Source organism: Notolepis coatsorum (assembly GCF_963971535.1).
Source record: "Notolepis coatsorum genome assembly, chromosome: 4".
Classification (NCBI taxonomy): Eukaryota; Metazoa; Chordata; class Actinopteri; order Aulopiformes; family Paralepididae; genus Notolepis; species Notolepis coatsorum.
The window spans coordinates 120,924,901-120,941,529 of NC_140168.1; the positions used below are offsets into that span (position 1 = coordinate 120,924,901).

General features: G+C 46.7%; 1 protein-coding gene across 1 annotated transcript in view; it reads left to right on the plus strand.

Annotated features, from left to right (window-relative positions):
- The first annotated feature begins 271 nt into the window (after positions 1 to 271).
- Positions 272 to 16,629, plus strand: part of LOC311227198 (transmembrane protein 272-like) — a 72,232-nt gene continuing 55,874 nt past the window's right edge. The window contains exon 1 of the mRNA XM_084312757.1: positions 272 to 335. The gene's annotated coding sequence lies outside the window, so the exon portion shown is untranslated. The remainder of the gene's footprint in view (positions 336 to 16,629) is intronic.

Here is a 16,629-nt window from a genome sequence, read left to right on the forward strand (position 1 = left end):
CCACACAGCACTCACCCACAGATCTCACCAGCCTGCACCCCCCTGGAACTCACCTGTTTGTCTCTCCTCCTGCTTCCAGTTCCGGTACTTCTCCCCCGGCCCCTAGCCCTTGTCCTTCCCTGGCTTATTATTATTATCGATAAAGAATGAATTGCCTTGTATCACGAGGATATACATTTTGACAAATGATCCCGGGGTCGACAGGGAAATACTTGCGGCAACACGTTTGGTGTTGTAAATGCCTCATCGAGTTGCGGCACATCCTGTTGGCAAACTGCTTCGCCAAAGCAACGGCAGAAAGTCCACAGCGGTAGAGAAGGCAAGAGCTACAGAAGGTAGGACATTATTCCACTTTTCATATTTTTTTACAACCAATGATTGTGGAAATCCATCATGGAATTTGGATTTGTAAGAAATGGTAAATCTATTTTACTTAACAGATCTCACTTTGTATGTTATCTATGTAGATTATTAGGTTACTATGTAGATTATTAGGTTACTGTGTAGATTACAATGTAGATTACTACTGTAGGTTACTATATAGCAGGGGTTAGTAACCTTAGGCACGAGTGCCACCACGAGTGGCATGTGGTATCTTAACCAATGGCACACTAGCACTGTATGAAAAAGCTAAATTGTATATTATGCTGTATTGTATTATGAATTGATTATGAGTAGTTATTGTTGTATTGTATTAGGAATTGATTAGGAGTATGTATTGTTGTATTGTATTATGAATTTGATTAGGAGTATGTATTGTTGTTTGAATTGTCTGTATGCCATGTGAATGTTTGTGAGAATATAAAGTCTGTAACTGTATTTGACGTGTTATGGACCCCAGGGAGAATAGCCGCAGCACTGCTGTGGCTAATGGGGATCCAAATAAACTTAATAGCAAGTGTGTGAGAGAGGAACCTTTTTGGAAATGTTGAAGTGTCCTCTCATCCCCATGCCGAGTTACCGCTTTCACAGCCATTGACAGTTGCACAGTCTGTTATTTATGGTAGTTTGACTGATATACCAGGGATGTTTCAGGGTCAGAGCCAATCAGAAGGGTCAGTCTGTTGTTGTTTGCTGAACATTGAGTGTTAAACGCTATTTTGAGACCAAACATGAGAAAACTTTAACTCTTTTAAGCCTATTTACCACTGCTGCTTCTCTGTACCGTAAGTATTTGCGCTATCGAAGCTTGAGCTTTCTTCACATATATGGCGTATTACGGTAATCCAAAAACTGTGGGAGTTATTGAGGAAGTAAACACAAGTAGAATTCTACCTGCTTCAAGGTCAACCACCAAGGTCAAAATTCCACCTAGAAAAAAGTGAGTAAAAAGGAGCCTAAGAAGCATCATCTAAAAGGCCAGGGTTCACAAACTTGATTGCATTTGCATAATCCATCCACTTTTTCTCCTTATTTTTAAATTTGTCTCCCATCCCAATTTCGCCTCGCCAATTCTCCCTTCAATTCACCCCTCCCCTGTCTCGAACGTTGCTAGACCATGCCTCCCACTGGTCGGCTGCAGTGAGGACCGAGCCTTGCATCACGTGTCCCCTCCGGTACACGAGGAGGCAGCTGTCGCATCTTTTCACCTGAACAGCGCAATCTCTCAGTGGCGAGGAGTAACGCGTGGGAGGCTCACGCTGCCCCCGTCATTTCCTGATTCTGCTGTACAGGCGGACCAACCGACCTGTAGGAGTCGCTGTCCACAACGTCCCAGCATCTCCTGCGTTAGTGGCGAGCACCTTGCCCACTGCGCCACAGTTGCATAATAGTTCGAAGTTCAAAATGTACATGTGATAAACTAAATTGATGGTCAATTGCAGTGTCTACTTCACTAAAAACCTGTAAAAATCCCATTCCGATTTTTGTTTTTCTTGTCTAATAACTTGATACACACTAAAAACATACAGTAAGTTCAAACAATAACAGACATTGAAAGCTGAAGTAGTTCTGAAAAAAGGGTGAAAAGCACTTAACTCACAGCACATTCTCTGACAATCACACAGCAATAACGACTACATGTACCCAGGTGGACTGTTTCAGGCTTAGGTTTAAAACGGATGAGGCTGACAAGGCTGAATGTGTCCAGGTATGGCAAGCAAGCATCTCATAAAGACGGCAGCATTCTTGTATAGCGTCTTATATAATTATTAGAGGAAAATGGTTATTAAAACTATTTCTATGCATGTTGCCTATATGGATGGAATAGAATTACAGATCTGTTGGAGATTTACATTTTGATGTGGTGTCATAATTAAACTTACTGTTAAAGGCACACGCCAACATTTTGGGAAATTGGCTTACCGTCTTCTCCAGAGAGAGGCAAGAAGATAGATACCAGTTTCCTCTCTGTGCATTCAGTAGAAAGCTATCTGGCTGCATGTTAGCCTAGCTTAGCACAATGAATGGAAGCGGACAGTGACGGGTAGCCTTCGGGAGAGGTGTTGTTGGACAATGCTAGGCTACCCGTCACTGTCTTCTTCCATTCATTGTGCTAAGCTAGGCTAACGTGCAGCCAGATAGCTTTCTACTGAACGCACAGAGAGGAAACTGGTATCTATCTTCTTGTCTCTCTCTGGAGAAGATGATAAGCTAATTTCCCAAAATGTTGGCGTGTTCTATTAACCGTAATGTTGATATGGCACACTAATTAACAAGAAGATTTTAAAATGGCACTTCATATCAAAAAGGTTGCTGACCCCTGCTATATAGATTACTAGGTTACTGTTACATCTCGGGTATTGAACCCAATATGCAGTACAGAGCAAATATAGACAAGTCTTGGGTATATTTAATAAATATAGAATGGTTGATTATTCAAGCAGGGGTCGATACATGGAGGGAGCACTCGTACAGTCCAGGGGCGTGCGCGGGACAGGAGAGTCAGACAGGCAGGGGTCGATACACAGGAACGGAGTAGTCAGCCAGGCAGGGGTCAGAGGGGTACAGGGGAGTTAGTCAGGCAGGGATCAAGACGGGTGCAGGTCCTCAATACATTCCGGGAAAGGCAAGGAGAGTTTGTCAGGCAGGCAGGGGTCAGAGCACGTCTTATCGAGAGCCAGAGAACAGGGTGAAGAGCCAGGTAGGACTGCGGGATGGATGAGAACAAGGGTTAGACACGGTCAAAGAACAATGGGCTAGAGAACAATATGAGAGAGAGCAGAATAACACGACTAACTGGGAAATACGAAGTTACGATCTGGCAGCCTCATGACATCTGGGGCGGGGTTATATTACTAAAGTAATTGGCCCACAGACGTCAATCAGCTGCTCCGCTGACAGCATCACACCTGCATTCTGCACCTGACTTGATGAGAGAGAGATTACTAGGTTACTATGTAGATTATTAGGTTACTGTGTAGATTAATAGGTTACTATGTAGATTACTAGGTTACTGTGTAGATTACTAGGTTACTACAGTATGTAGATTACGAGGTTACTAAATTATATAGATCATTACGATTATGTTGAACGAAGTCACTCCACCCGGTTACAGTTATATATCATCTGGCTTTGCGTCTCGCTCTGCCTACTGAGATAATATCATTATCTCCAGCACCTAGTGTGCTCTGGGAAACAAAACAAATGCACCCACTTGCACGTGACCACGCCACTCCCATGCGTGCCTCTATATTACGCCGGAAGTGGTCACGCCTCACCCTTCCTCATTCGTTTCCAAACGCGGAAGCACCTCAGATGCACTTTTGAACTGGAACTTTGTTATGTAGGGAAAAATTACGCAATGTTGGGCTTCGCCAGAAGTATGCCAGCCCCCGGATCCTTCTCGGCACGTCCACAGCACGGCGGTCCTATCCTGTGTTTTTTCCTCTCACTTGACAGCGGACCGATGGACTTCGCGCAACGCTTGGCAGTCGATGGTACTGGCATGTGTAATACTGCTTGTTGTCTCGTGAGACGACCGGGCGATGTATTGGCGCGGGGGGGCGGGATATTTGGATAAACGTGGTCATCATGACTCACTGTTGGATGTTTCTCCAAGTATCTTAGCGCGCGCAGCTGGTGCTAATGCTACAATGTTGGGGTGCCGTTTCCCATGTACCCCGCCGGGGCTGTCTTTACTCTTCCCTCCTTTTTTAATTTGTATTTTTATTGATCTTTTTCCCCTTCCTTTTCCTCCGATTTTCACCCATCCCAATGTTAGTCGTTATGCCAATTCCCAATCCCCTTCCTGGTCGCTGCGCACTTACCCCCCACAGTCGGTCTGGGAGAGTGGAGGCTATCACGTGCTTCCTCCGACACACGTCCAGCCAATCAACCGCTTCTTTTCACCTGGCAGCGCGGACTCTCACTGAGAGGGCGTAGCGTGTGGAAGGATCACACTACCCCCCTTAGATCCTATCCGCGCTTAGCAGGCGCCCCGACCGAACTGTAGGAGTCGCTGTTTACAACGACCCGGACCCACCCCGCCAGCTTTCCCCCCCCCTCTAATACTGCCAATTGTATTAGTGTGAACGGCCAGCCAAGCTGGTGACAACGCCGGAGCTGTGAGCTGGATTCAAACAGGCGAATCAAGCGTCTCCGGCGTTTGGTGACGAACGCAATCTCCGCTACCACCTGACCGCCCCCTACTCTTCCCTCCTCTTAACCATTCATGCTGACGGTCAATCGGTGTCTAATGTTGGGGGTTTAGCGGAGGCTTATTTACCCTTTACATGGATGGATGGCCTGACGACAGGGCTCAATTGGCAAGTGTTAGAGGGTGGGGAAGCCGGTGGGTGGGGATTGGATGTTGTGGACAGCGACTCCTACAGGTCGGTTTGGTGACGCCGGTGCGGCGGAAACAGGAAGTAGCGGGGGCAGCGTGAGCCTCCCACGCGTTACTCCTCGCCACTGAGAGTTCGAGCTGCTGCGGTGAAAAGATGCGACAGGCTGCCTCCTCGTGTACCGGAGGGGACACGTGATGCAAGGCTTCTGTCCTCACTACAGCCGACCAGTGGGAGGCATAGTCTAGCAACGTTCAAGACAGGGGAGGGAAGAATTGGATCAAATGAAATTGGGATGGGAGAAAAATAGAAAATGGGGAGAAAAAGTGGATACAAAAAAAATCAATTGTGTGTATTGGGCTAGCCCATTCTGCAATATGTTAATAGAGTTTTCATTCATTTGTCCCTTCACGGGTGCACACCGCAGTGGAGGTTGTTGCATGGCTACTAGTGGAGCAGTGCTTCACTAGTAATAGACTTTGGTCAGCAGCCGCCACTGGTGTTCCGTTCTTAGTGGGGCAGGTGGCATCGGTCCTTTTGCCCTGACATGGTGGAACGGTATCCCGCCCGGCCGAGGCCAAGAGGCAAGTCGGCCCGGCAGGTGGCTGGTGGGCTGATGAAGCTTATACCGCCGCGGTACAGAATTTAGCAGCAACTAACAGCATTGCTCAATTGGCTGCTTTTCTGTCAAAAATGATGTCGGGTGGTGGGGCCTTAGGGCCAGCCGACGTCAAAACCATCGCGCAAGGTTTTGAGGTTATTCAGCTTTTGACCCAGCCGCAAGCTATAACCGCAGGGAGGGCTAGAACGGTTGTTCACAGGCATCTTGGTTGGAGCAATCTCCCCTTGAGGAGGGGAGGGGTCTCGTCCTCAGGGCTCCCCTCTCCGCGGGTGGACCTTGGTCTGTCCACGGAGGCGCGGGCGGTATTTGACCTGGGCTCCACGCCGCCCCACACCGCGCAGCCAGAGGTGAGAGCACGGCCTCGCCAGCGGCCATGTTTCCCATGCCTGAGATACCCTGGACACAAAGAAAACAGGTGATCAGAAGGCCGACAGCCTCGGCGGCCCAAGGGATCGGCTATATTAGATGGGCACGCTCTAAAAAAACTTTGCCATCTAGCTGTGTCTAGCACGCTCTCCGGTTACTCCCCCCCGCTACGCTATGGGACTCAGGGCTCTGATTTGTCCCCTTTGGCTGCGGGCCGCGTTCTTCCAGTGAAGCGCAAGCGGCCCCACATTTTGCTTCTCATGGAGACAGGGGCTGACACCCAGTTGCTAGCTGGGCCTGGGTCTGTCTATGAGAATGCTGTGCTGTCAAGCGGCTCCCACACAACACGTCCTGCGTCTGTGTTTGGTGAGCCTGGTGTTGTATCTGTCGACGGAGCAGGGTTCCCTGTATCTAAAAAATGTTGTCAGAGGGGGAACTCTAGGCCCAGGAGGTCGCAGCGTGGGTTCCCCCCAGCCCGCCCTCGCCAGGCCAGGTATTACGTTAGTGCCTCCCCCGTCTGGACTTCCGATCCCGCGGTGGTCAGTCAGGCATGTGTAATTTGGGTGGTAGTAATATCACTACAGGGCTATGGTGTGTAGAGACCCACCCTATCGGGCAGTGTGGGACCACACACCATGCATGTCCAGCTGCAGAGCAGGCTGTCCTCAGCAAGCTAGGCCGGGAAGATGCTCAGCGGGGGAGCCTATTTCACCAGGGGTGATGGCCGCTCCACCCGTATCAGACCACCCCTTCTGTCGGGGTCCCCCCCTTGGGTGCGATTGCCTCATTGGTAGAGTCAGGGTGCGATATCCCGGCTCCACGGGACACCCTGCTTGCGCGGTTGGCGAGACCAGGGTTGACAACACACAGCGGGAGGGACCGGGCTACCTATCTACGATTCCTAGCGGACCAGCGGCAGTTGGCGGCAGGGGCGCTTTGGAATTTTTACCACGTATGGCTGCAGTAGTAGCCATGTGTCGGTGTGGATGGAGAGAACGCTGAGGACAACACGACGTCAGCGTCGTATATCGACAGACAGGGAGGAGTACGCTCCCCCCGTCTGCACCGGGCGGCGGTCGAGCTCTGGCTATGGGAGTCTCTCAATCTGCGCAGCCTGAGGGCTCGCCACATCCCCGGCAGGGGGAATGTGGGTGCAGATGTGATGTTGCGGGGCGGTCCTCACCCCAACGAGTGGGGACTACGTCCAGACATAGTCAGACAGGTCTGGGACAGATTTGGGAAGGCCATGGTGGACCTGTTTGCGAGCAGACAGTCCCACCAGTGCCCCTTGTGGTTCTCATCAGTCGGAAGGACAACCCTTCTCTGGGGGTAGATGCCTTCTCGATGTATCCGTGGCCGCCCGGGATTCTGTACTCGTTCCCCCCCATACACCTGGTAGCTCAGCTGTTGGAGCGGGTACGTCGGGAGCGCAGGACTTTAATCCTGATCGCGCCGGACCGGGGCATGGCTGTGTGGTTCCCGGTCCTGATTCAGCTCTTGGTGGCCCCGCCGTGGCCTGTTCCGTGGTCACCGTGGGCCCTCTCTCAGGCACACGGGACGCTGTTTCTGCGTCCTGTTCTGGGGCAGCCATTGATGGTTTGGCTACTGAAAGGGTGAATCTGGAGGGGATGTGTCTTAACCCTACTGTGGTTAACACCATCCGGAACGTGCGCGCTCCGTCCACTACCGCGGTTTACGCTGGGAAGTGGCGTATGTTTCAGGAGTGGTGTGAGGTTGGGGACCTGGACCCAGTGTCTGGCCCCTGGACTCGGTTCTTTCCTTCCTCCAGTCTATCCTGAATAGGCTGTCGGCCTCGACAGTGAGGGTGTACGCCGCGGCTATATCCTCTTGTCACGTGGGCTTTGAGGGCGGTACGCTGTTCAGCCACCCTCTCATGAAATGTTTCCTGCTTGTCGCTCGGCGTCTCAAGCCTGTGGAACGTTCTCTGTCTCCGAGTTGGGACCTCCAACTGGTCCTGGGCTGGTTGTTGGAGGCCCCGTTTGAGCCTCTTGAGCAGGCGCCATTGGATCGGCTGTCTTTCAAGACCACGTTCCTTTTGGCCATCACCTCCGCTAAGTGCGTGGGTGAGCTGTGTGCTCTGTCGGTGCGGCCTGAGTGCCTGTCTATTCGGGCCAATAGCGGTGCGACTCTGAGGCCTAATCCGGTCTTCGTGCCAAAGAATATCCGGAGCTCTTTTCGCTCCAGGGATATTGTGATTCAGGCGTTTCATCCTTCTCCTCACGCTAGTGGGTTGGAGTCGAGCCTTCACCTGTCGTGTCCTGTCCGTGCACTGAGGGTTTACCGTAGTCGCACGCAGGATCTCAGGACTTCCGATCAACTGTTTGTTTGTTACGGTGCCCCTTGTGCGGGTAAGGCGCTGTCCAAGCAGCGCCTGTCACATTGGTTGTGCGAGGGCATTGCCCTTTGCTACACGTTGGCTGGACAGGTTCCCCCCGGGGGCGTCAGGGCGCACTCCACTCGTGGTGTGGCGGCCTCTTCTGCCCTGTTGGGGGGGGGCCTCGGTGGAGGACATCTGTGCTGCGGCCTCCTGGTCCTCCCCGAGTCCTTTCGTTAGGTTTTACCTCATGGACATGACTGGGGGTTCTGTCTCCCAGGCGGTCCTGAGGTCCGGGACCTCTCCTGCATCCCGCCATCAGGTGGGCTAGCAGGAGTGTGTGGGTGTGGACCGCGGGGTGCTGTGTCACACGTGGTCCCGCTTGCGCTGTGCGTTCGGGGGTGCCTGGTTCCCCTTTTTTCGCACTTTGGTTGAAGTTGACTGCCTCCCCCCCTTCGTTAGGACAGGCGGGTGGACGGGACTCCCCTCCTCCCTGGCTGGGGCTTACGGGCCCTCAGGGGGTGCATTTGATGTGGCCGCGCGTCCGTTCTGCCCTTTATCTCAGTAGGCAAAGAGAGACACGAAGCCAGATGATATATAACGTAAGGTTATCCTATAACCCTAGTTATATGAATACTGGCTGAGCGTCTCGCTCTTCAGCGCCCTGAGGTCCCTTGGATGTTTTCCGAGTATGGAATTCGAACTTGGAAGGGTGAGGCATGACCACTTACGGCGTAATATAGAGGCACGCATGGAAGTGGCGTGGTCACGTGCAAGTGGGTGCATTTGTTTTGTTTCCCAGAGCACACTAGGTGCTGGAGATAATGATATATCTCAGTAGGCAGAGCGAGACGCTCAGCCAGTATTCATATAACTAGTGTAGCTAAGGGGCTACACAACCCGGACTGTATTAAAGATTGTTTAGATTAAACCACTACTAAAGAATATTAATAGCCAGACAGTATAGTTAGACAAAATGGCGGACACTCAATGGACGGCACGGGGACAAGGATACCTGGTTTATAAGCATTTTAATCGTCATAGCAACATACATCTGAATTATCATGTTTCTCTTTTAATAATAGAATGTCAGAGTATCAAAGTCAGCGGTAATGAATAGTTCCTAGGTTACGAATACTCGACCGGAGCTCTGCAGGGAGTGAGAAGAGACGATGTGATACGAGGCAAAGCAAGGGTAGTTGGAGACGATGGTTCCCCTCTGGAGCTCCAAGCTCCGGAGGAATTGGAGACTGGTCGGATAATCCTGTCGTCGCTGGAAGAAAAGGGGTCTCGTACGGAACCTGTTGTGAAGGATCAGATTAAACCGAATATATATGTTTATTTATATATATATATTTAAATAGTGTTTGTATATCGTTTGATATCCCCTGTATATTCCTTGTACAATATGCACTGAATATCCCTTTAGTCTACTAAACAGCCCATAATAGTTTCATTCTACCATTGGACGAGAACCTGGCGCCAGGTTGCCATACCCCTAGGTTCAAGTTCAATCGTGCCGCCCAACATGTCGTGGCAAGCCCCGGTTCCGCGTAGGAATACGCCTGGCGAAATACGAATGGTACTATTTGTTCATAGCGCATATATATATGGCGCAAGTAAAGTAGAACTTCCTTTTAGTCCAGTTCTTTACCCCTCCAACAGAGTGACAGACGCGAAGCCTCACCCACGACGCACGTGTGGTGTAGTAAGGCCTACTTGGCCTCAGAATAGGCATTGAGATATCGTGTGGATTAATAGTTGAATAGTCATAGTTTGGCACTATACCGTCGAGTTGGACGTATTCTATTAAGCTAATAATAGTCTATTTATGTATGGTGCATCGTTCGGTTAGAGTTATAAAGTTATCCGTACCCCCATCGTTCCTGACGTTATCTGGACGCTTAACCAGGCTGGGCAGACCCCTAGTGGTGCTTGCATCCGAGGAGCTCCGGGCCAGGGCGACTGGACCTGTATATTGGATTACTCTACCCGGACGACGGCGAGCCTTCCACGGCTTGGATTATGCTTTGGGTGCTTTGATTATTCCATGGATAACGGCCAACACTGCGGAGTGTTGGAACTACCCCCCGGAGAGGACTCCAGGTGAGACGGCGCTCTACACCAGTGAGGTCGCCTCACGTCTCTCCGTTGTGGACCGGCAGCTACCGTCCACCAGAGGGTCCAGCTGTATTCGTCTGCGGACCGAGGTTCTGTGGGCACCGTGTTCAAGACTTTGAATTCTCCCAAGAAATCGTCGGCCAGATGGGATACCGCCAGCGGCTTCTCTAACCCCCCCCTCCTACTGTCTTACAACCAGCGGGACCCCCCCCCCCCCCTTAGTGTATCCAGCTATAATCATTTAAGTACCATCGCTATAGTTTCCTAAATATCCAGGTTGTATACTTACAGATACAGCTGTGAAAAGTCCTGGAACAGCTGTTTGCCTGCCGTTATGAAGTCGTTTTGGTGTGGTTAATGTTAACAATGACCAGCGGGGGCGCTCTTATACAGCTGGTGACAACGTGCTGGACGAGCTCCGCCCTCGGCAAAATGAGAGAGAGGCAGAGAGAGAGTGCCGTCATGAACTAGGAAGTAAATATTGCGTCTCTTCTGTCGGCAGTGGATTGCAATCGGTAAGCTCTTAATTTATATACATTACTATTGAAATGCATTTTTACTTAACTTTACAGCATTATTCAAACGTGATAGGAAGTTATGAGTCATCAGCCGTTTATATATGCAGTCCGTTTTGCCTACAGATTATACATGGCAAATGCCGCAGCCAGCCAGCTCACATACAGTAGAGTAACGTTACGTAACTTTCTCAGATAGCAATCTAACATTACGTTAGTGGAAATCAAACAACTCTAACCCAATACTAATAAGTTGTTTCACATTCTGTTAATCTGTTAGCAATTTTAGTATATAAACCAAACTTAGGTGTGAGGTTAAAATCTTTCTCCGTTTAAACAAACAGGACTCACAACAGAGCAGAAAACTGTCTTGAGTCTGATCTCTATTGTTAAACCTACATGTATGTAATCCAAGCCTGCTTGATTAATAACAAACACATCTTTCTATAATGTTGTGATAGAGCCTGCACAAGTATTATCTGTTCCAAGGTGATGGAGCCTACGGTAGTAAAGATGTAAAGAGTCTGCGGACAGTGTCTGGTTTTAATGTACTAATGGACTGATGGTCATTGTGTTTATGTTTGTGTACTTGTGCATGTGATTGTGTGTGTGTGTGTGTACTTATGTGCTCCAGCTCCTATCATATGTATTGTACTAATAATAGTGTTTACGTTCCATGTGTCCATATCTGGCTGCCAAGAGGTGCGAGGAGCTGAAGGAGAACACAGAGCTGCTGCGGGACCTGGAGCAGAAGAACGCCATGATCTCGGTCCTGGAGAGCAGCATCAAGGACATAAACTGTACATTGGAAGAGGTCTACAAATATACAGCATTGTTGGGGGGGGGGGGCTCTCTCGCATATAGTAATAATAGAGTATATACATTTGAGGGGGAATAAACTGTACATATACAGCACTGTTTGTGATACAAAAATAGTAGAGTACATTAACCTGGCACACAACATACTTGTTCACATGTCATTTTTCTTTCACTGTGGTTAATATTGTGATATATTCATGCTGTGATGTGAATGCCGTCCATGTTAGTTTACCTTCAATGGAGAAGTGCATTAAATAATTTTAATGCAAAAAAAGTGTCCTCTGTTCTTTCATTTCAGCATTGTCTATCGCAGAACACATTCCATTGTGGGCAGAGTGTATGCTTGGTTTCATTCCAGCCTTGCCTAAACACCAGCTGATGATTTCACTAATTGGCTCACCTCTTCAACTAACTCACCTGGTGCAATGTATAGTTAAAATGAAAACTTGGCCCACGATGGGTTGAGTTTGAGACCCCTGGTGTATCCCCTTTTTTTTTTAAATGTACTTTTACTTTTTAGTACTTAAGTACATTTAAAAGTAGGACTTTTTGACTTTTACTCAAGTGTGTTTTTAGCCAGATACTTTTGACTTTTACTTGAGTCAGATTTTGAGATGGTACCCATACTTTCACTTAAGTATAATTTCTGGGTACTTTTTACACCCCTGATAAATGTCATGTATGTTGAGTGTCATAAATGTCACTATGAATTGAAAATGGGGGACCCTGATGTAAACAAGACAAACGTCTTTCTCTGGTCTGCATCCCCTTAACAATTGTGTGTATTGAGCCGTACTGTATTGTACCCATTCTGCAATCTGTTAAACAAAGTATTCATTCATTCAACCAAAACCACAAAAACAAAACAACTGGATGAATGAATGAAAACTTTATTTAACAGATTGCAGAATGGGTACAATACAGTACGGCTCAATACACACAATTGTTAAGGGGATGCAGACCAGAGAAAGACGTGTGTCTTGTTTACATCAGGGTCCCCCATTTTCAATTATAGTGACATGACATTTATGACACTCAACATACATGACATCATGACATTTATGGCATAGGGACATACATGACATACAGGTATACTATATAGTACTGTAGTGTTACAATTGTGACATATACGATATGCAAATATACAGTACTGTTACCCAGAGATCCTAACAGAAAATATATACATATGATGGGGAGGAGATTGTACATTAGGAGGGGGGGGGGTTTGGACATTTACGGTGCCCAGTTTCTAATTGCAGCCTCCCGTAGGTGCTCTTTAAGAGCGGTTTTGAATGTGGGCAGGGGTAAAGTGGGTTTTAGGAGTGAGGTTAAGCAGTAGTCTGACCAGTTTGTTTTGTGATGTTTGTAATCTTGTTTTTAGGGCCTTTGAGGTGCTTTGGTACCATGAGGTGCAAGCATAGTCGTAGTACCCTTGAATGAGTGCTCCTGTTAGAGTCTTAAGGGTATTCTTGTTTACCAGAGAGGAGATCCGGCACAAGAATCTTGTTTGTTACAATAATAATATGTCAAATGTATACTCTCTTTTCTGGACTCTTTTCGTATCACAAACAGTACTGTATTTGCAAATCTGATATGTCATAAATGTATAGATGTAGCAGTACTGTCTATCTGTATGTCATGCATGTCATTATGTTATGATGAATTGTAAATGGGGGACCCTGATGTAAACAAGACAAAACGTCTTTCTCAGGTCTGCATCCCCTTAACAATTGTATGTATTGAGCCGTACTGTATTGTACCCATTCTGCAATCTGTTAAATAAAGTTTTCATTCATTCATTCATTCATGCTTGAGGAAGACCGGTAAGGTCGAAACGTTTATTTATATATTGTAAGAGTATATTTATGAGACAGTATATTTATTTTGTACAAGAATGTGAAACTTCCTATCACGTTTGAATAATGCTGTAAAGTAGCGATCAGGCATGCAGTAATGTCAGGAAGAATGAGGAGAGGTTGTATTCGTATATGATGGTTTAATTCCAGCTCAATATGGGTTTTACAGGTTAATACTCTCTCGTAACACACAACACAGACCTGCTAATTATATATACGCTCGCTTCACGACAAACTAACGTCCGGTCCCGGCCGGCGGTCCGTCCTCCTATATCTCCCGGGGGGAAACACCTCCAGCTAAACAGAGCGACACATAGCGCGTTGCATGACGGTTAGAATGTTGACAGCGCCACTATATGGCCAAAATAATACATGGTTTTGAATTGATTGGTTGAAAACTTTATTAACAGATTGCAGAATGGGTACAGTACAACTCAATACATACAATTGTTAAGGGAATGCAGACCAGAGAAAGACTTGTCTTTCATCCCCTTAACAATTGTGTGTATTGAGCTGTACTGTATTGTACCCATTCTGCAATCTGTTAATACAGTTTTCAATTAATGTCAGACTGCCAAATTACTTCCACCCTCATCTCCATATTGTGGTACAAAACAAAAAAATATATATATATATATTCTCCCTCTTTGGCCTTCAATACAAAATAAACAACAACAACAAAAAAAAACATATTGGCACATCCATGCTTTTCTTTCACTCTAACTAAGTGCCAAACAAATACTGAGCAAACTTCTTCAGTTGTAGCTTAGTGGCTGGTTTTGTCATCACATCAGCAATCATGTTGTCAGTAGGACAATATTCCAAACATATCCTCCCACTATTCACAGTTTCTCTTATGAAGTGATATTTTATATCAATATGTTTACATCTTTGCCTGTTTACAGGATTCCTGGCTAGTGCAATAGCTCCTTGGTTATCATCATAAACCTTGGTTTGTGCATACTGACATCCATCAATACCCTTGAGTAGCTGTTGCAAATACATACACTCCTGTATGGCTGATGCTAAGGCCATGTATCCTGCCTCGCAGGTAGAAAGTGCAACTGTTGGTTGTCTTCTACTCTTCCATGAAATGAGAGAGCTTCTCTCACTTAGGTGTACAGTAGGTGTGACATTGGATTGGCAACCCCCCATTGGTGTGGCACTGGCAACACACCATTGAAATGCTAATTGTTGGGGGACCCTGATGTAAACAAGACAAAAGTATTTCTCAGGTCTGCACCCCCTTAACAATTGTATGTATTGAGCTGGACTGTACTGTACCCATTCTGCAATCTGTTAAAATTTGATATTACATTTACATTTAGTCATCTACCTATTGAAGCGTTGAGAGAAAAAGACAGCCAAGATTGTACTTTAAACTATACTTTTATTTGCCTGTATTCTAAATTACATGCAATGCAAAGTAGAACTGTAATATGTACTTTCTCAGTCAGTGCTAAATGCAGTCCTCTTATGCAGCATCACTTTTCACATCAAAACAAAAGTAGAACTGTAATGTGGACTCAGTCAGTCACACTTATTTAACATGATCAAATAATTATTATAATATTTTTTACTTCACTTTGAAATATTATAGTGAAATATTTTGCAATGTTGTCGCATTTATCTTGTTGAAATCCTCCAACAGGCTCTTTTTTGTAAGTTGACTGGTTTGCACACCAATAATACAGTGCAATAATAGAATAGTAGAATAGATAGTAAAATTATGCAATAGAATGGCCAGAGTAAAATAGTGCTACAGTACAATCAACAGCGGGGTGTATTAGAAGGCTATGGTGAAGAGGTACGTTTTTAGCTTATTTCTGAAAATATTAAGAGATCTAGCTTCCCTAATGTCCATAGTGTGTTCCATAACTTTGGTGCATAGTTAGTTAGCAAAGGCTGCATCACTGATTTTCTTTAGACTGTGACTCGGAACCTTCAATAGTAGATGATCGCAATGTTTATACTTTGTATATAAGGAGGAGGACCTTGAAATCAATTCTAAATGTTACCGATGATTACTGATGTAAACAGGGGGATCCTGATGTAAACAAGATGAAAGTCTTTCTCTGGTTTGCATCCCCTTAACAATTGTATGTATAATTGTATGTATAACATCTGCCAAATTTTTTTATAGTTTTTGATTCGCAGCGGGATCCGGAAGCGCCACTGAACCGTGAGTCGAATCAGTGAATCGGTTCATTGCCGTGAGCGTGTATCGAATCGCTCACTCACTGAAATGATCCGTTGGGCACATCACTGACTGTTGCCTTTGACACACCTCTGATGTGGGAGATGAGGTCAAAGGACATGTCGTGACGCAGTTTGACAAGGGTGATAAATAGCTGATCTATGGGTGAGATTATGGTGCTCCTTGTCTTCTCTGTGTGCAAGAAAGAAAACAAGTGCTGAAGCACTGGCCAGGTAACACCTGTCATCATCTTGCATTTGGTGTCGTTGCTGTCCACAGATGAAGCGGTCAAGGAGCTTGACTCGACCTTGGTTCTCTGTTGGTCACCATCCTCCTTGGCTGCATCACTCTCCTTTTTTCACGCCGCTCATGGCGACTGATGTTTGTTGACGTAGATGGTGTAGACTGTGATGTTGAAGGGAATACAGGTATGTAGTCTGGGTGTGTTTGGTCATTGACCTTTGCTCCTGAATGAATGAATGAAAACGTTATTAACAGATTGCAGAATGGGTACAATACAGTACAGCTCAATACACACTCTTGGATCAAATAACAAACTCAGCAAGGCCAACGGCTTCTCTGTTACAGTGGGTGACAATATTGTCACAAGGAAAGATGAAATTACCTACCTGGGTTCCATCCTAGAGGCAAATCTTTCCTGTGACAAAATGGCAACCAATGTAATAAAAAAAAGTCAACCAACGAACAAGATTCTTGTACCGGATCTCCTCTCTGGTAAACAAGAATACCCTGAAGACTCTGGCAGGAGCACTCATTCAAGGGTATTACGACTATGCTTGCACCTCATGGTACCAAAGCACCTCAAAAGCGCTAAAAACTAAATTACAAACATCACAAAACAAACTGGTCAGACTACTGCTTGACCTTACTCCTAGAACCCACCTCACCCCTGCCCACTTTGACTACCTAGGATGGCTTAGAGTAGACAACAGAGTACAGAAACTTGCAATGGGCCTGGTCTACAAGATACTGTACACTACACCACTAAGATACCCATGTACATGTCGAAATACTTCCCAAAGGTCAGTGAATACCACGACCACAACACCAGAG